Below are 21,673 nucleotides of genomic sequence, written 5' to 3'. Positions count from 1 at the left end.
CAATCAAAGCAAGAAACAACCCCACGCACTGTTTTTTTTCCACCAGCCCATCATAAACTTCCCACGAATCACAAAGACAGCACGGCGAGAGGGCAACCGCTGGTCCCTGATCTTGCCAAACAAAATGCCAGGAGACCGGGAATGACATTCAACTCTGGTTTAAAAATACGAGCAGTTAGAAAATTATTAGAGTCTTATTTTATTGTTGAGCGCCTGACACAGGAGAGGAAACCAGAACAATCAACCCAACTGACTTTTTTTCCTGCTGAATTTAGAAACACTAATTAGTTTTGCTCTCATAAACCCAACCTGAAAACGACCAATTGGAAAGTGAGAATGAGACGTACAGCAGAAACAAACATTCTCCTATTAAAGTCCCACATCCACAACTTTACCGCAATGACTTTCACACGGCTCCCATGGTGAGCCGAATGTTACCCACTCAACGCAGTCACGTACTCATCTTGATAAGTTAATAGGCCTTTATGTAATCCTTTAGCAAGCCTTTTACAGAGTTTGTAGGAAAGTATTACTGATCTAGAGAGCCACATCAAACCCAATTGGAGAGGCTTGGTTCAACAGATGTCTGAACAACCAGGCTGACCTCAGCACCAGCTGGGCTCTTACCGTGAACCAACCAGGGCCAGACAGAGAGAAAGTTACCTGTTCGCAGCTGCCTGGTTTACATGAATTTCCTGTTTCAAGGGTATCGAAACCACTATATCCCTAGTACCCATTGACTAACAACTGGGACCTGTACCTTCCTGTGCTAGCCTATCATGCAGCGCATTCTCTTGCCAAGTCGTGTGGGTTTCATGTTTAGTTTGTCATAAGAAATGAATGATAAACTTGTCTTCAGGAATTTTCACTGCTATTCCCCCAGCAAACAGCAGAGAGTGTTTCATCACTGTCGGGCCTAAGACTGATGGCCTGTCAGAGCCTTCCCCTGCTCTCCGGCTACAGCTTGTGGGCTGGGAAGTGGCTAAAAAAAGGCCACGGCTACACTTCCCTGGCTTGCGCTTTTTACCAGGAGTAATTCTCAGATGCCAGGTCGCTGCCAACGTCCTTGCAGCCAATGGCAGAGAGGCCAATAAGTTCACATTAACTGCAGAGCGTAACTGCGCTGAACATCTGCTCATGAATGAAAGCGCTGCCCACTAACTCAGCGAGTTGAGGCCTGCTGATGAAAAATTCAACGCTCTCCTCGCTGGGACGCATGTTTTGCGCTATTCTCCTGAGTCCCCAAAATTATATTAAGAGAATTTCAGTGCGGCCCAGTGTATCTGAGAGAACAGCTGGTGCTGAAAAGGGATCTGCTGCTCGCCGGGAGCTCAGGGACTTCACACGGGATCAGCCTTCTCGTACACCATTTGTCCTTGAAGGAAAAAAAATCTGTGTTAAGCACCCAGGTAATAATAAGAAAGCAACAGCTACATTTAGCTGATTACACTACCCATGTGTGCAAAACCAGACTGAGAATAACCAATGAAGACATGAATTGAAATGGGGGGGGGGGGGGGGGGGGGGAGCGGACAAAAGGGCAATTGTGACAATAAGTAGCACCCTCTGGAGACATCTGCATACTGTAACACTTCTCCTTTGTTTGGCTTGTTTCCTGATTGGAACTCATTAATTTGATAACTAGGGGGAATCTACCCCCCTACCAAACCAACATGGAGGTAGAAAGAGGAGTAGACCCATCCAATACAGTACCTGGGCACCACAACAACATGATGAGGTGAAGAAATGATTTACCCCAAATTACCTGGTCACATGCAGTCTTCCACTTATACTGAGCAAATTTGAAATATCTCTTCTCATCAGATGGTGAAATAGCCTCTGTTGAAAATAATACATTTAAGGAAGTGAGGATTCTAACCAAAATCTAAAAATAAAAGTTTACGTTACATTTGGTGATTTCACTTCTGTCTTCCTTTAAAACGGAGATGGTAGGCATCACTTCACTGACACAAACGCGTGGCACACACAGCGACACACAATCATCATCTCTCCAAATGCTTTTGTCTTTATTGCTTGCTTGTCACAATATCCCTCAGATCACCAAGTTTTCATTCCTCCAAAAACACAGTTGCCTTTAGGAACACTTGTGTGGGACAAAACTCACTATTATGTTTACAGACGAGAGAACTACTCATTTACTGCTGGGCTTCCTGTATGTTCCGTTTAGAGAGAAAATGATGGCATATGAAGGAGTTATACAGTATTTAAATTATCATGATGTTACAACCCCCTCCCCGAAGACTATGTGGGTGAGTAAAAAATATTTTACAAGACGTTCGGCTGGTGACAAATCACAGCACTTTGTCTTCCTGACACCATGCCTTCTTCCTTCTTCAACCTCCCAACTTCACATGGTGATAGGAAATCACACATTACCACACTGACAAACAATTACAACCATGTCATTAACGAAAACCCTTCCTGAGCCAGCGCTTTGCCAGACAGACACAAAGCATGACAAACCTGACAACACAACACGTCTTCATGATGTCGTAGAACAAACATAGGATTGATCAATCATGACACTAGGACATACATCCAATTTGGACAGGAATCAAATTGGGTGGGTTGGGTGTCAGTGCTTTGTTTAACAAAAGTATCATTACCACAATCCTAAGTTGGTTCCAAAATGTAAAACTAATATCAAAGCCAGAAGGTAGAGAACTCAATTCCTCACTTTATATTAAAAGTCAACCTTTTAGAACAGTTTTCCCATTTAAATGACTTAATCAGATATTAAGCATTAGTATCTCTTTTAATCTCCAAGTGTCAGCTGGCAAATGAAAAAAGCTAGCCTCTGTAAATATGACTGCTTACTTCTAACACAAGCATTGTTGACACGTAATGTAATTTCAGCGGGACATCCAAATGAAAGCACTACGGGGTAATATAATGCTCTTAATGAGAATTCTTTCCAGCTCGAGACCTTGGCGAGATAGCCATAATGCACGGCTTCTCTTTTTAATAAAATAATTGTTACAGTTATTAAAGATGAATCTCATCAGAGGCAAGATGACAAAATAATTCATTACCAAAACCCAGGCTTTAAATAGCTGCAAATTAAAATTCCCCTGAAAATATGCTTCCTGATAAATGGGATCGTTATTTCATATAAATATTGGATATAGTGTGCCCTTGAAAGGAAAGAAATATTGCGACTGTCCATTAAAAACTTTGCAGTATAAACCAATGAACAGTTTAATCAATAACAAAAACACTAACAATACCCATACTTTAATTATTGCTAAAAATCTGTTAAATATGTCAGGATGTTAGTCTACCCAAAGCTCATTTCTGACACATCGATCAGAGGAAGAAAAGTATTTAAGACTTATATAGATGTAGGATCTTAATTTGAGCCAGTTTGATACAGCAGGAAAATAATCCTGCAGCAACTGGAAATGTGAATTATTATTTGGATTTGAATTAATGGACATTTTTGTAGGGATTGATACATGTAGGGATTGATACATAAGGGAAAATTTAGTCAAATTTCAAAGTGGAAATTACAAACTTCAGAAGCCTTTATAAACCGCATTGCAAGAAGTTCTCCGGCAACAGGGTGATCAAATTAGGATCCTACATTTGTAATAACTCCTACATATGGGTGTTAACAAGGTAGACCACTGAGCTACTGCCTACATGGAGGTGCCCACGTCCCCCTGAGCACGGGGAACCACGGAGAACCATGGGGAACCTTGGACTCACTACTCCCACCAGTACATTCATGTGTAAAACAGAGAATGTTTTGAGGCCCATGGCTCCACTAACTCTCCCCTGGTCCCTCCCCGCTCACAGCTCTTCTCAAGCCTTATTTGTGTATTCAAAAGAAATGATTTACAGTGATGGCATGGAAACTTCCCAGCATGCCTTTTAACCTGTCGTTTTTCACTCTCTTCACAGCAGGCTGTCCAGAGGAAATGCTTTATTAAGATCCCGGAGACATAAAGAGCCAGGGACTTACTCCTGCATTACTGTCTAAAAGGTAAAGTTATTTAGACCAATAAAGCACTAATATATTGTTTTAGTGGAATTACACAGAAGTTATCTCTACCTTAATAACATCACCGCAACCCCTAATGTTGTTTAGATCAATAAAGCCCATTAAAGTAATGACCTCAACATAGATGACACTGTATACTGGCATTACGAAGCACAGAGAACAACTGAAGTCAAATCACAAACCATTCTAATACGGTTCAAAATGTGACCCGTTTCAGGAAGCTAGGCGTATGTTGCACGTCACTACTTCACAGGAGAGGCATTTGAACGTCTTTTTTGTTGTTGTATTTTATCCAAATGCATTTTTTGGCAGAAATGCCTTCTGGAACATGTGAACTTGTATGTGCCTTAATAAACAGACTTGTATTCTCTATGTAAATACAAATCAAATTGTTAAATTTATGGAGCTATGGAAAAAGGCAGGAACCTTCCCGCTAGCCATGACTGGCTGAGATAATGGATGGGCTGGACATGCCGGGAGATGAGTGTGGATTGGTCTGCCGTGAAGCATGCTTCTGTCGATAACATTAGCTGCTCAGTATGTGTTGATCATCCTTTCTAGAGCAGATTTTTTTTTGTTTTTACAATGTTAGCCATCGAGAAATACAAAATGTGTTACTTTTCTCAACAACCCTGACGCCCCAAATTTAGCAGGCGCAATCAACAGATCAGTTGGAAAAAGGCTGATGGGCTAGTTGCACTGCTAATTATAGCCTAATGTTAGTTACCTAGCGAACATCGAACCTAGTTGGTTAGCTTTAGCTACTTGCATATTCATACTAGGGCTACTGTATGACAATACGTTTGTATTGGTAGCAGTATGAGTTTGGTTTATTCCGGTTCATAAGAGACTCTACTTCGCCAGATGATTACATGACCCATCAAGTTAGCAAGGTGTGTCTGGGGGAGATTACGGCCAGCTATTGTATTTCATGAACATGTGTACATGTCTAGACAATAGTGACTCATCCACTTAGCTAGATGTGGCTATAGCATTTCTTTCACATGACCCATCAATTTAGACAAGTGTGTCTGGGGTAAGCGTAATCTAATAATTGTCAAATATTTGTATCTGGAAACTGTGTTTTTGATATTGCTACTAAGCAAATACGCTAGTAACCATTTCACTGTACTATTTTCACCTTCTGTGTCCTGTGCATGTGACAAATGTACTTTTATTTGATATAGAGTGTGTTTACCAGAGATGGTAATGTGAACAACATAACCTGTACCATAGTCAGATTAGGATATAGGCCAAGGACTCCCTTATTGTAGGCTACTACGGTTACCATATTTAGCCTTGAAAACTTTGGTTGTTTACTACAGTACTCACTCTGTTTAGCACATGGCCTCACATGTGAATCTTTAAAGAGATGGGTGGGGCTAAAGCTTAAGAGGGTGTGAACAATGCTGAAGGGGTGTAGACAAAGAAGAGCTCTCCAGTTGGCATACCAAAACATTCAAGGGGTATTTTCTCCAAAATGGGGTTACAAGTTTATGAACATTCAAAGCAGAATTACTTTCCATTTTCCCTCAACTGTAATGTATGATATACAATTTGTAGCTCTGAGTCTCTACTTTTATCCAATGTAAAAAAACACAATTTCAAATGTTGCTACATTGGACTGAATCCAGGTGTTGGGTCACAAATGTGAACATGATGAATAGCTAACGTTGTGCCCTAGGAACTAGTTTATGACACACTGACTTAAAAAGGGTAGTGTGTGAAAAAGTCCTCCTTCTAAACGTCAGGACGGTGATGTCAGAGAGTTGACATGTTTCTTTCCTGTCGGAAAACACTCTTTCTCTTGCAGGCCATAGAATAAGGAGTTGAGGTTCATATAAGCCCTCTGTGGTAGAACCCTGTATGACGTGGAATCAGTAGAGCTCTCCAAACCCACACTTCCCGCAGCCAGCTCCTACTCCATACAGATGGGATCATTCCTAGCAGTGTCCACCAGGTGATGCACTAAATCAACCTAAATCAACATCTGTCCATCAGCCCCTGAGGTGAACGATGACCACTGTTCATCTACTCCTACAGGGTCACCCCCTCCCCCAGTCACCATGACAATACAGGACGAGAAGGAACGTGCATACAGCAGCATCATCACACTCCTGTGCTGCAGCTTAAATCCAATCAGATTCACAGTCAGTGATGGGAGATGTTTAAGGAATTGAAGGAACCTCACAAATCATATATAAGCAATGTTATGAAATAAATTCAAGGTATTGTCCTGACAGACTAAATATGGCTATTGTTTAATTCAGTAGTACGAACATCAACACAGATTTTGTAATTGGTCTAGAGGTGTCACAGGGAGAGTTTGATAAGCTTATACAGACTGGTCAACAGAGGGGATGTGGTGAAGCATACAAATGGTTGAAGAGAAAACACTTGTGCGTGCGTCTGTTGTTAGTGTACAGACATATGGATTGCAGCACAGATAAACACCACAACTCAAACCACAGGAAAGACTGTTTTGATGTTACCTCTATCAGCAGGATAGGTGATTAAAAAAAAACACTTTTGTAAGACAGAAAGTGTTAAAGAAAAGTCCCTTTGCAGGGTTTCATTATGTTGTGAGATGAATTCAGAGGTTCAGGCAGAGGAATGACACTCAAAACATAAACAACAGAAATAACAAGAGCCTTTTAAGAAGTTTCAATTGACTCTCACATCAATGCATTTGCGAAGACCACTTTAGGTAGATAACTGTCTGAGTAACCGGAGAAAGGCAGTATGCCACTCAACAACAAAAGCTTTTTGTCATCTCCTCTTTCTAGTTTGCACCAATACCAAACTTAAGCATTCACATATGGTTAGCCTCTCTACATTTTCACAACCCAACTAACTGTTGATATCCCCCGTTACACAATGAAGCCATTTCACAGAGGTCAACAAGCAGGCGCCCGAGCACCATGAGGTGGGGAAATCCCTACTTTTCTTTACATCACAGCTTTAAAACAGATTACACCTCTATTTTCTTTCAGGGAAGGCAAACAGGTATGAATAATAGTGTGATTAAGGGAGTATTGACAACAGGAGAGGAGTCGTGTCTCAGCTGGAGGCTCTTTGGTTACTCCAGAGGACTAAATCCAGGGGTTATATCTGCATTGCACAACGCTGTCCTCCTTCCTGCAGGGTCCACAGTCAGGCCCACTGCTGTCCCACACAGACCGACCGACCACTAGAAACCTGAGATGATCCAGGCAGCACAAAGAGAGCGCACAGAGGTGATGATTGTGAATAATACCTCTGCAAAACGATCATCTTTGACAGTATAATATTACCGAACAATAAATAAATGGGGCTAATAAGGGAAAGAGAGAGAGAGAGAGAGAGAGAGGGAGAGCAAAAGAAAGAAAGTAAAGTGAGAGGAGAGGATATCTGCCGCCAGCCTCAAAGTGAAAGCATAAAAGTGTGGCGCAGATCTTTTACCTTCTTCAATTATCTGGCTTTTGACATGCAAGCTGAGCACAGTATAATTAACATCTCTGGAGATAATGGGGTCGCTACTCACTGATCAATCTCACACATATATTATCCGCCTCTTACCAATCTATGCTCCCTCCGTTATCATGAGAAGGGAAAAACGCCACTATGGCATTTGCCTTTAAATAATTCTCTGAGATGATGCTTTATGTCAGCTCCAATGGGGCCCATATCCCAAAACGTAAATTAGGGCTGAGATCCAACAGATAGCTATGGTAAATACACGAGCTGATGCAACGCTATCTAACTTGTTTTTTGCATGCCTATTCATGCAAGATCGAATAGTATCCTCTTAATCAATTACTCACTAAACATATCACTAAATTAAAATTGCATTTAGCCCTATTCCCCATAGCCAATAACATGAAATCATTGGCCTAGTAATCTTTGCACTGAGGTAAGTGTCTTTGAGAGGTCATCTTCTCAGCCCAATATTCTCAGGCCAATCTTGTAATAGCTGCTAGCCACACCCTCTGACCAAGATAACACCTGATTCGCCACTAAACCTGCCCTCAAGTGATTTTTTGGGGTCACGCAAAGTATTTGGTTAAAAAAAGACTAAAATCACCAGGAATTCAGCAAAAAAAATGTTTGAAATGTAAACTTTTTTATTTTTTTATCAAAATGTGTTTTTTGGCAGAAATGCCTTCTGGAACATGTGAACATCCATGTGCCTTAATAACAAACTTGTATTCCATCTATAAATACAAATAAAATTGTTAAATTATGAGCCGAGTTGGTTGAACTACGGGGGAAAAACAACAACCATCCCGCAGCCATGCTTGGCTGAGATAGTGAGTGGGCTGGATATGCCGAGAGATGGTTTCAGATTATTCTGCCATGTAACTCGCTTCTGTCTATGACAAGAGCTGATCAGTACACATAAGTGTTGCTCTCGCTAGTTAATGCTACATGTATGATCTGTGTAGTAATATTATTCATATCGCATAGCCATTTGCATTGCTAGTTATAGACTAATGTTAGCTAGCTAACATTGAACATGGTTGGTTAGCTACTTAAAGATTCATGCAAGGAAACAACGCTATGAGTTGGGATTATGGTTCATTGTTTAGCTAGCTTGCCACACGTCTAAACAAAAAGACTCCTCTATGCAAGTAACCATTTCAATAGAATGTTCATGACGTCACTGCACAACTGTCAATAGAGAATTCGCAGAATAACTGACAAATTTACGAACTCACAACACCCGTTGAATATGGCCCATGTCAGGAAACGTTGGCAAAAAATTATAATTACATTTTTGCCAGCAGCACAGTTGCAGTCACCAACACTCTGTATAACATTAAAAACAGCCTGACCAGCTTTACTAGGGTGAGTAAAATGGTCCGAGTGAGCTGTTCTCTCATTTGTGTCTAGAAGTAACTTACAAGATAGTCAGTTTGGGTGCTCTACTGCTGTTGTTAGGTCAGAATGCTAAAACCTACTCTATCATTTTAAAAGGATCATTAGAAAACCTTTTTGCAATTATATTAGCACAGCTGAAAACTGTTGTTCCGATTAAAGAAGTACTACAACTGGCCTTCTTTAGACTAGTTGACTATCTGGAGCATTAGCATTTGTGGGTTCGATTACAGGCTCAAAATGTCCAGAAAAAAAGCACTTCCTTCTGAAACTCGTCAGTCTATTCTTGTTCTGAGAAATGAAGGCTATTCCATGAGAGAAATTGACAAGAAATGGAAGATCTCGTACAACGCTGTGTACTACTCCCTTCACAGAACAGCGCAAACTGGTCTAACCAGAATAGAAAGAGGAGTGGGAGGCCCCGGTGCACAACTGAGCAAGAGGACAAGTACATTAGAGTGTCTAGTTAGAGAAACAGAGGCCTCACAAGTCCTCAACTGGCAACTTCATTAAATAGTACCCGCAAAACACAAGTCTCAACGTCAACATCCGGGAAGCTGGCCAGTTTTATTGCTTCTTTAAATCAGCAAAATCTTTCATCTTTGCTAACATAATTGCAAAAGGTTTTTCTAATGATCAATTAGTCTTTTAAAATGATGAACTTGGATTAGCTAACACAACTTGCCTTTGGAACACAGGAGTGATGGTTTCTGATAATAGGCCTCTGTACACCTATGTAGATATTCCATCAAAAAGCAGTTGTTTCCAGCTACAGTAGTCATTTACAACATTAATGTCTACACTCTATTTCTGATCATTTTTATGTTATTTTAAATGGAGAAAAAAAAAGTTTTCTATTTCAAAAACAAGGACATTTCTAAGTGACCCCAAACTTTTGAACGGTAGTGTATATATAAATATACATTCTTTTTTTATGACACCTTCATTTAACTAGGCAAGCCAATTAAGAACAAATTCTTATTTACAATGACGGCCTACACCAGCCAAACCCGGACGACACTGGGCCAATTGTCCGCCGCCCTATGGGACTAACAATCACGGCCGGTAGTGATACAGCCTGGATTCAAGCCAGGGTCTGTAGTGATGCCTCTAGCACTGAAATGCAGTGCCTTAGACCGCTGCGCCACTCCGGAGCCCATGATATACCATTTTCTAGCTCTTAGTCTCTACTTTTATCCAGTGTTAAAAACACAATTTCAAATTGTGCTACGTAAAAAAGAAAACATAAGACCAAATAGAGCCGGCCGGTCACACGTAGATTAATTGAGAAAAGTGAATTATTACTTGACATAAAACATGTGTCAGTGCTTGTTAGGCACATGGATGGACATTGTCAAGAGGTGGACCACAACAAGCATAGGGCCACCACTTCCCTTACAGATCCAAAGCCACCACAGACTCAGTAGAGGCTGTCCCAGTCTAAATAGTGTTGCTCTCTCAGGTTATTTACCAGATTCTTTGAAAACAGCTGGAGCCAAAAGCCCTGAGACGTGTATCTAGTTGTTGTTTGGATTATTTCCATCCGCCTGTCAATGGCAGGATCACATCTCCGGAGATGGAGGTGTAGTGCCCTGTAGGAACTCTCTAATACACTGCACCCAGAGAGAGAGAAGAGAGGAGAGAGGCAGAGTTCACTGGGGCACCCTGCACGTTATCCACTCCGTCAGGGGGGCTAAATGTAGATGAGGAGTACAGTCTCTGCTTCTGTTAAGGGTCAGCTGCTGCTGCAAATACAATAAAGCTGATTATTGTGGAAAACAGACAATAATATAACCTAGATATTTTCTGAATAATCAAGTAGGTATTGCATTCCATGTCTTCGTGTCTTCGCAACATTACAGCCTGGAAGTATTCAGATGAAATCTCCACATAAAGCATAAGAAAACAAAGATAGTCTTTGTTTATGATAAAGTACACCAATTTAGAGTCACCTTGTTACATCAACACCAGTGTAAGCCCACATTCTGATTTGCTTGAACACCAGTGTTCCAAGTATTCATTTTATGAGAAATAATGAGATGTGAGCTACAGCTTAACTCCCACATTATAAGCATTAAGCACAGCCTCCTAAGTTCTACATTATCTCTTGAAGCATGAGGCGGTCAGTATAATATCTCACTACTTAGAGAAGTGATCCATGAACAAAATGGAGATACAAAAATATATTGTATTTGTAAGCCTCATTAAAGCCATTAACCTTATATACTACCAGTCTTGATGTGAATGTTGCAAGAGCAGCCTCAATTATTATCACCGTTTTGAAGATACATTTCTGAATGACAACTGTTCCTTTTATTTACCAATATCAATAAGAAGCATTAACAAAATCAAAACATCACTGACAATGAAAATGCACAATTCCAAAGTATGAGCAACACTGCAATTTAAAAGAGACTGAATTGATTGCAAAATGGAGGATGACTTTTTTTTTTTTTTTTTGCCACTGTTGCTAAGGAGGTTCAGTGAGCTACTTAAGTGTATTAATGCGATGCTGCCTGGAGACCGGATGGTTTATCACTTTGCACACTCTCAACAAATGTGCGTTTTATGTGGCAGGTCTGAGTTTAGACTCTGGTGTCCAGCCGTAAGGCAGCTAATAAAAAAACGACCTTTGAAACCTGGTGTGTGTGGACTAGTACCGACATGACACCACCGAGCAGGCAGGCATCAATGTGGCTCACCTTTTCACCATGCTCACTAGCTGACAACACCCTCTGCCTCCAGACTAGCAGTCTGGCAACAGGACAACAGAACTCAGACAGGTGAAAGTCAATGTGTGTGGAGAATAAGTTGTTAGAAGTAATATATTTAAAATTGCAAGATCCACCAGGTAAGTAATTTAATCAATTAAGTGTAACAGTAAACATACTCACTTTTTGCTTTCGGTAAGGAGATTACTGTATTGGAGGGTGACAACACTGATAATTGCACAGTACCTACACCATACAATGTAATTATGGAGATTTAAACATGACACCCCTTCCCTTCCGTTTTACAAGCCAAGCGGAATTCCTGGCAAGGTCTACACACACTCTCAGGCACGCGCACACACATGCACACACACTCTTTAAGAGTGTGTATCGGAACACACTCTTAAAGGCCCAGCGAAGTCAAAAATGTGATTTCCCTGTGTTTTATATATGTTTCCACTCTATGAGGTTGAAATAATACTGTGAAATTGTGAAAAGTACGATAATGTTCATTCTAGTGTAAGGTATTTTTTAAAAGACAGCTTGAAATTTCAGCCTGTTTCTGTGGGGTGGAGCTTGGCCTGCCTGGTGACATCACCAGGCGGTAAATTAGTTAATAGGCCAAACCCCTCTGCCAACAAAAACTAGTTTTCAGTTTTCCCCTCCCTACTCAGACCACTCCCAGACAGTCCAAGCAAAATTTTTGCATGAGAAATTATTTTTTTGTTCATTTCTCTACAATTTTCATTGAAAACAACCACAGTAAGGTATTTAACTGTTACCCAGAAATTATTTGATATTGAGATAGAAGTGACTGCATTGGACCTTTAATGTTTCCCACTCCCTTTCGTAGTGACCTGTGCTAACCTTGGACCCACCTCCCGAGGCAGAGCAGGAAGCCGTGCTGAGTGAGTGCTGCTGAGTCAGTCTAGGCCCAGCCTCTCAGCCTCTAGCCTCCCAGGCTCTTACACAATGCAGCCTGCCTAGAGCAGGGGCCTCCCAGTACCTGCCTCAGAACTCTTTTGTGAGATGATCAAATCTGAGGGGCGGGGGGGGGCACATCCTGCGTGAAACCGCATCCTGAACAGCATCACCGCGTCTCACGGTAAATAAATACTCTCTCCTCACAAAGCTTCCGTCAACTGTCACTGCCTTGGCTCCAATCACCTTCAAGTCCAAACAGGAAAGTGCAGAGAGGCGAGGGAGATGGCAGATATGAGCCTTCATTTGCTTCTTGCTGCAGTTTCGCCTCGGCGGCGGTGCTTCCTATTCTCCTGCTCCGCCAGCTGCCCACGATCTGTTCCGGACCCCTGGTCCTTCCTGCCACCCTTCATTAGTGCATTATCCAGGGGGAGGCGGCAGCCATAACGCCAGGAAGTCACCATTAGGTGCAACTCGGACCATTTAAGAAGCACGCTGCACAGACACTTGAGGCCAAACACGGGGCTCCTGTAGTAACCTAGTGAGCCTGTAGCATACAGCAGCACAGAGACAGTTGCCTGCCTTATTAAGCATTATCAGATATACATTATCAGAGGAGATACAGCTAAACAACAGAGCATGACAACGGTGACATGACAACAAGCTGACCATTGACAAATTGCTTTTTGTTGCACTGCAGACAGGCTACATGTGTGATTAACTTATTAAATGAAGGGGTGTGATAAGGCAGTTCATTCTTCATGGCGCTGAACTTGACACGTTACATAACAGAGGGGTACACAAGAAAATATATTTTTTAATCTACTTGAGAATGATGTTTATCTATATTGACTTGAAAAAGTTATATTTGGTTTGATTGTGTCACCAGAATCTGAAACAAACATAACAATGGCTGTCCTGCTCTTGCTTAAATGGAGAGAGCATCCAGACCTTCGGTCCCTCAAGCACTCCTTACACTGTTTTATTACATTTGAATGAGTCAAGCTGAAAAGTGCATGCAGCTGCTGACTCTAGCCTATCGCTGCTCTGGCAATTTTTACAGCATTGTCCACCAGGCTTGAAACATCCTTTTTTAATTTTTAATTTAACCTTTATTTAACCAGGCAAGTCAGTTAAGAACAAATTCTTATTTTCAATGACAGCCTAGGATAAGTGGGTTAACTGCCTGTTCAGGGGCAGAACGACAGATTTGTACCTTGTCAGCTCGGGGGTTTGAACTTGCAACCTTCCAGTTACTAGTCCAACGCTCTAACCACTAGGCTACCCTACCGCCCCATCCTTGTGTGTGTGTGTGTGTGTGTGTGTGTGTGTAAAATTATGGATAGCTGAAAGTGTCTTACATGACCCATATTCTGTTGATGTCAGACTTGTTGGTAACTATTTAAAATCTTTATGGTTATGGTGTATTTTGATTGCCAGTAAACAGGGGAAGGTAAAATATGTCATGCAGTTACTCCGATAGAAAAGCTCTGCCCAATTGGAACTTTCAACTGTGGTCTGACGTCATCACTTCTCAACATCGATGGGAGACAGGACAGGACAGGAGCTGAGAGACGCCAGAAGACGGAGCAGATAGTTATTTTCAGATCATTATTTTCACTCAAATCAGTGGAAAAGCCAGGCATATGAAACTTACTCATCCATGGGATTAAAGGAAAGGTTCACCCATTTTGAATGTTATATTGTTTTTGTGGATCTCGGAGTGAGGTTCTATCGATTCATGTTTTTATGTGTATCTGAGTTATTGGCATTCAAGCAGCCAGAAATCCGGCCGGTATGACGTAGCACGGTGATAAAGTCGCTCTCACTACACTGAAAGTTAAAACCTCTTAGTGATCCTTTCGATTTGACAACATCCAGTGAAATTTCAGAGCTCCAAATTTAAAACTACAGAAATACCAATATTTAAGATTCACGACAATATAAGTGTAATACATCAAAATAAAGCTCAACTTCTTGTTAAAGCAAACCATGCGATTATCTGAGGACAGCACCCCGCATACAAACACATGAAAATTATTTTCAACCAGGCAAGTGGTGACACAAAAGTCCGAAATAACGTTATAATAAATGCCTTACCTTTGAAGATCTTCTTCTGTTGGCACTCCAAAATGTCCCAAATGTCCCAGTAACATCACAAATGGTCCTTTTGTTCGATAATGTCCTTCCTTATATCCCCAAAATGTCCATTTATTTGGCGCGTTATATTCAGAAATACACCGGTTCCAACTCGCCCAACATGACTACAAAGTATCTAATAAGTTACCTGTAAACTTGGTCCAAACATTCCTAATCAAACCTAAGGTATTCTAAAACGTAAATAATCAAAGAAATTTACGACGGAATATACTGTGTTCAATACCGGATAAAAACAACGTGAAGAGTGCTCCAGTTCACGCGCATCAAAACAGTAGAGTCACTTGGCTTGACACTTACTAAGAACAGCCCTACTTCTTCATAGCTCAAAATACACATTTCTACCAATTTCTAGACTGTTGACATCTAGTGGAAGCCATAGGAACTGCAACCAGGTTCCTATTAAATAGGGCTTCCCATAGAAATCCAACTGAAAACCAAGTGACCCCAAAAAAAGAAATTCCTGGATGGTTTGTCCTCAGGGTTTCGCCTGCCAAATCAGTTCTGTTATACTCACATACATTATTTTTTACAGTTTTAGAAACTTTAGAGTGTTTTCTATCCAAATTATATGCATATCCTAGCTTCTGGGCCTGAGTAACAGGCAGTTTACTTTGGGCACGCTTTTCATCCGGACGTGAAAATACTGCCCCCTATCCCTAAGATGTTTTAATAGGAATACGACTTTTCAATCATGAAAACGTCTACTAATAAGTATGTCAGATTTCAATACAGGCCAATATTGTAACTCTGGAGGATGTCTTCTCTCAAATGAGCGATTGATCCTATTTTTGCGATATTCCTACATCGAGAAATGTGTAATTTAACGGCGGGTCTAATCTAGCACATTGTTCCTATTTGTCTGCGTCTTTAGTCCAGGGTGCATTGCATGGTGCCGTTGCCAGAGATATTATAGAAAGGAGATAGGAAACCAATGAATGAAGTAATGTATAACGTCCCACCCAGCAGACTGTCGACCAATCGCTTTCCCGTTGTCATGCTGCGTCCCGTGGTTGCTAAGCCAATCGTCATGCAATCCCTTCTCAAAGTCAGTGTATATGACGAGATACAAACTTTGAGGAAAATAAGCACGTAATGTAATGATTCCAAAGCTATTCGATACCACAGATAGCAAGTTAATTATCTCACATCTCTGAAAATATTTGTTATGTGGTACTTCTTGTTGATGAAATTCATGCTAGTTTTTTTAGCTAGTGCCCAATAGACTCCCATTCACTCCTTGAAGGAGAGCGCTCCTTGTCCCAGAATTGTTCAGAATGCACCGCGTGGCCCATTCACGTAGCCTCGGTAATGTTTTCCATCTCCTCAAACGTATATCTGCTGTTGCGAATGTTAGAGTCCACTCTGTAAACCACATCGATCTGCAGGTTGAACAGACGCCTAAATTGATAGTGCAGTTTGTTTAGGCGATTTTACAGCTAACTAGCTGTGTTACATGCTGATATTGTCTTTGGTATTATTGTGTGTAGCTACATTTGCTAGCTAGGTACCTAGCTAGCTAGACAGACAGCCCATAGAGAGCATTGCATTGTGGATTTTGCTGCAACAGATTTCCACAACGATTTTCCATGTTGCTACCAAACTTATTATAATGCCAAAATGAAGCACTTATTCACACAGTAAATTAAAGGAATTAGTGGTTTTGGGTGGATTCTTCCTTTAAGGTTGTGTAGAAACACCATGCACTGAGTGAGTGATGCACCTTAATTCAACGTTTAGTGCCATCTGGATCCTATTGGGTACAGTACTATTTTAACATCTTATCAGGAATCCGTTGAGCAGTGATTAAGCTAGGTTACTGATCTGATAAGGCCCGCCTGCTCTCTACAGTGGAAGTCGTGTTAAGTGGGCCGTATGTTGAGCTACTGTTAAATGCGTATTGAGGTCTGCCATCCCGGTCAGGTGGCTACAGGCTACACCACACAGTGTTCAATCCATGCCTGAGGAGCAGACTCACTGGGCAGACACATTACTTAAAGGGCAACATCTCACTGAGCATGCCTCGACCTGCCCGAGGGGGGTGTTTGTGTGTCGTGAGTGTGTGTTTGTATCAAAGTGTGTATGTCCTTATATGTACTGTGTGTATGTGTCTGTGAGAGGGAGCCCTATATCCTGAGGATTCTTAGTTGTTCATTTCCTGTTCAGAGTCAAAATAAGCACATAAAGGCCAAACGGCGCTCTTCCCTGGCCTTCAACCACATCACAGCAGTTTTCCACACAAGTGGCTAACCACAAATAATTATACAATTAAAACAATTTTCTGCGTCCATCTGATCTATTTTGCCATTAGAATGACACTAGAGCATTGAGGCCTCACTCGCTCTTTCCCTGATCAAAAGTAGACAGAAACCTACGCAACAGAAGAAAACGCTAACTGAGCTGTGAGGAATAGGGGGTCTATTTGTTTAGCAGGATGTTAATGAATAAAGCAGGACCCGGTGGCATTCAGTATGAACCACCGTTTTCATAGGGCCACAAGGAAACGGAGAGGTTCATTTGACTGTTGGTTTAAATTAACCTTCAGTTGCTGAGAGAAAAGGACCTGAGTGACATTACTATTTTCTAAGACAATACTCCCTTACGCTTGTCGTACTTGACATAAATTATTCATTATGACAAAGAAAAGCAGCGCTAAACAAATAAGTCATAAATTAAAGGTCAATACCGACCGGCATTGTAAGATAAATCAAATAAGAATTCATACATACATGATGATTGTGATCATTTCACAAAACAGCCACGGTTGAATATGCCTTTGTAAGCAAAACTACAGAGAAAGGGAATAGAGGAGAAATGTATTATATCCATGTCTTATCTATACTGAACAAAACTATAAACGCAACATGCAACAATACCAAAGATTTAATGAGTTACAGTTCATATGAGGAAATCAGTCAATTGAAATTCATTAGACCCTAATTTATGGATTTCACATGACTGGGCAGGGGCGCAGCCATGGATGGGCCTGGGAGGGCATAAGCCCACCCACTTGAGAGCCAGGCCCATTGACTGGGGAGACAGTTTTTTTCCCCCACAAAAAGGCTTTATTACAGACGGAAATGTTATTAGGTCCATGAAAACGTACAGCGCATGCACATATAGGATGTCTTGTACTGGGAATAAATGAATTCTACTTTCACCCTGGTCACTTCATTTGGACTAAGAAAATACACTTGATGACACTGTCAGGAAGCATTATAATCGTATAAACCAGATAGCCTATCAGGTACATGGCCTTAAGTCGGTCATTAGTCACAAAGAGGGTGTCTTGTCCTGCTCTTGAAATCTGTTCCTACACCAATATATAAGAGTTTTGACACTGTAGGTGTCATAACCAGCCATAAAATGACACAATATTTGTTACAACAGGTAACAATGTGTCAGGACAGTGTTATCACCATATTATGGCAGGTTATGAAAAGTTGTCAGACATTGTGACATTATGTAGTACTCGCAAGACCACATTGAGTGTCTCGGTGGTCTAGGTGTCAGATACATTTGTCCTGGTCTTGATTCGGTCTCGGACAGTGAGGCCTCCTAATTTCTTCCCGAGATCAGCGCAGTAAGTAAGTAAGTAAGTTTTATTCAGTCAGTGCATAAAACTGCGTGGCCAGGCAAAATATATACACTCCTTCCTTGAAACAATATCCTTTATATCTATATCTTTAATATCTATTATAAACATGTTTGCGCAGTGGCAAACCTATAGGCCTTCAGTGTGTGACAGATTCGCGATTCTGAAAGGACAACAACCGTAATACCAGCGCACTCAAGTAGGAGGTGCACTTTTTGTAAAACACAAAGGGCCAGTGGTGTAGTGGAGTGTATAGGCAGGCCAGTGGTGTAGTGGAGGGTATAGGCAGGCCAGTGGTGTAGTGGAGGGTATAGGCAGGCCAGTGGTGTAGTGGAGGGTATAGGCAGGCCAGTGGTGTAGTGGAGGGTATAGGCAGGCCAGTGGTGTAGTGGAGGGTATAGGCAGGCCAGTGGTGTAGTGGAGGGTATAGGCAGGCCAGTGGTGTAGTGGAGGGTATAGGCAGGCCAGTGGTGTAGTGGAGGGTATAGGCAGGCCAGTGGTGTAGTGGAGGGTATAGGCAGGCCAGTGGTGTAGTGGAGGGTATAGGCAGGCCAGTGGTGTAGTGGAGGGTATAGGCAGGCCAGTGGTGTAGTGGAGGGTATAGGCAGGCCAGTGGTGTAGTGGAGGGTATAGGCAGGCCAGTGGTGTAGTGGAGGGTATAGGCAGGCCAGTGGTGTAGTGGAGGGTATAGGCAGGCCAGTGGTGTAGTGGAGGGTATAGGCAGGCCAGTGGTGTAGTAGAGGGTATAGGCAGGCCAGTGGTGTAGTAGAGGGTATAGGCAGACCAGTGGTGTAGTAGAGGGTATAGGCAGACACTCACTTCTTAATCCCTACGGATGCGTATCAAAGTAGTGTAGTGGAGGTATATAAATTATCAATGATGATAGTACAATAGAGAAATCATTAGTCATTCATTAGTCATTAGTCAATCATTAGAAGTAGCCTACACAATCGCAAAGCCTTATGAAATGTATATACACATGCGCGCCACACACATAGCCTAGTTTCAGCAGAATATCATATCTCAACTGGTTTTGGCATGGAGCAGCTCACAGAAGAATGACATCGGTAGCCAGTAGGGTAGGGTAGGAAAGACGTTTCAACTTATATCAACCAGTAAAATCTACCAGTAAATACTAACTAAGGCAACAATGGGTATGTAAACCAGGTACTGGAAAAGTTTAGTCCGAAGTGTCGGTTAGTATGCTATTTGTGATGCGCAATTGTCATCATCTGCTGTTTGCATCAGGGCCATAGACATGGATGGGCCTGGGTGGACAGAGGCCCACCCACTGGGGAGCCAGGCTCCGACAGGCCCACCCAATCAGATTGATGTGGTTTAAGCGTTATTGTGAACTTAGATCATCAATTGTTTGTATTTTTTCTATTTAAAAAATGTGTGATTTTGAGAGTAAAAATATGAAAAATCTATAGGAAACCTTTTTTTTTTTTAAACATAGGACTTTTCGCACAGGGTGTCTACCCTTCGCTGGAGGCAGGAGGCAGGCTGGGGAGTATCGCCATCCGTGCTTAACGTGGCGAGCGTCGTACTGGTCAGGCAACGTGTTATGCGGTGGAGCGCACGGTGTCTCCAGTGCGCGTGCACAGCCTGGTGCGCAACCTTCCAGCCCCCCGAATCGGCCGAGCTAGAGTGGGCATCCAGCCAGTTCGGAGGATGCCGGCTCTGCGGCTTTGGCCGCCAGTACGTCTCTACGGCCCGGGATATCCTGCGCCGGCTCTGCGCACTGTGTCTCCGGTGCATCTGCACAGCCCAGTGCGTCCTGTGCCTGCGCCCCGCATCTGCAGGGCGAAAAACCATCCAGCCAGGACGGGTTGTGCAGGCTCTACGCTCAAGACCTCCAGTGCGCCTCCACGGCCCAGTGTATCCTGTGCCTATCCCTAGAAGGACAGGGCCTCCTGTATGTCTCCCCAGCCTGGTAAGCCCTGTGGCGGCTCAACGTACCAGACTGCCCATACGTCTCCTCCTTCCAGTGATGATCCTTGGCAAGAAGCCTCCAGTGATGATCCTTGGCACAAAGCCTCCAGTGATGATCCATGGCACGGAGCCTCCAGTGATGATCCATGGCACGGAGCCTCCAGTGATGATCCATGGCACGGAGCCTCCAGTGATGATCCATGGCACGGAGCCTCCAGTGATGATCCATGGCACGGAGCCTCCAGTGATGATCCATGGCACGGAGCCTCCAGTGATGATCCATGGCACGGAGCCTCCAGTGATGATCCATGGCACGGAGCCTCCAGTGATGATCCATGGCACGAAGCCTCCAGTGATGATCCATGGCACGAAGCCTCCAGTGATGATCCATGGCAAGAAGCCTCCAGTGAGGAGTCATGGCACGAAGCCTCCAGTGAGGAGTCATGGCACGAAGCCTCCAGTGACGGTCTCCAGTCCGGGGCCCCCAGCGACGGTCTCCAGCCCGCTACGAGGGTCTCCGCACCAGAGGTGCCACCAATGTGGGGTGAGCCAGTGGTGGAGCGGGGTCTGCGTCCCGCACCTGAGCCGCCACCGCGGATAAATGCCCACCCAGACCCTCCCCTATAGGTTCAGGTTTTGTGGCCGGAGTCCGCACCTTTGGGGGTTACTGTCACGCCCTGACCTTAGAGATCCTTTTTATGTCTCTATTTGGTTTGGTCAGGTGTGATTTGGGGTGGGTATTCTATGTTTGGCTGGGTAGGGTTCTCAAATCAGGGACAGCTGCCTATCATGGTCTCTGATTGAGAACCATACTTAGGTAGCCCTTTTTCCCCACCTGTCTTTGTGGGAAGGTGACTTTGTTTATGGCACATAGCCTTTAGCTTCACGGTTTGTTTTGTAGTGTTTATTGTTTTGTTCTGAGTCTTTTCTAAATAAAATAATATGTACGCTCACTACGCTGCACCTTGGTCCTCTTCATTCAACGGCCGTGACAAATACAAAAACACAACCATTAAGCATTTCCCAATCAAAATGTACAACTATTACTTCCCATTGCAAAAAACATTTCATATTTAGCACACTAATTTATGGGTGACCTAAAGTTAAGTGAAAATATGAAACAGACAATCATAACTTCTATCAAAAATATCAAATTCCCAGTTTATGCCACAAAACCAACTTCATAAGAGGTTTTTAAAACATGTTATATTTGACTCAATGTTCCATGACGTACACTAAGTTATTGTTTGCAGAATAAATGGATGCAGTTCAATGCTAGTTCCAAAAATATTGCTATCGAGCTGAAAATCACACATTGTTTGCTGCCTTCATTTGGGAAGTACTGTTTCAGTTTCAATGGCTCAATATTCTGGACAAAAACAGACAAATGTAAGACTGGGAATGACAATACAATCAAACTAGCAAGGGCAATGATCACAAGTTAGTCATAACGTGGCTAATAGGCTAGTGTAT

General features: G+C 42.5%; 1 protein-coding gene and 1 long non-coding RNA gene across 12 annotated transcripts in view; one reads left to right on the top strand and one right to left on the bottom strand.

Moving 5' to 3' along the window:
* The window catches only part of LOC109890932 (forkhead box protein P1-B-like), a 208,078-nt gene that overhangs the window by 139,645 nt on the left and 46,760 nt on the right, over positions 1-21,673 (bottom strand). The gene's annotated exons all lie outside the window — the stretch shown is intronic.
* Positions 1,944-6,273, top strand: LOC109890933 (uncharacterized). The gene is made up of 3 exons (XR_002255475.2): positions 1,944-2,270; positions 3,925-4,006; positions 5,838-6,273. It is a non-coding gene; the product is annotated as an uncharacterized LOC109890933 (long non-coding RNA).

This window comes from Oncorhynchus kisutch, linkage group LG5, assembly GCF_002021735.2.
Source record: "Oncorhynchus kisutch isolate 150728-3 linkage group LG5, Okis_V2, whole genome shotgun sequence".
Classification (NCBI taxonomy): Eukaryota; Metazoa; Chordata; class Actinopteri; order Salmoniformes; family Salmonidae; genus Oncorhynchus; species Oncorhynchus kisutch.
This window is presented reverse-complemented; position numbering and strand designations above follow the sequence as displayed.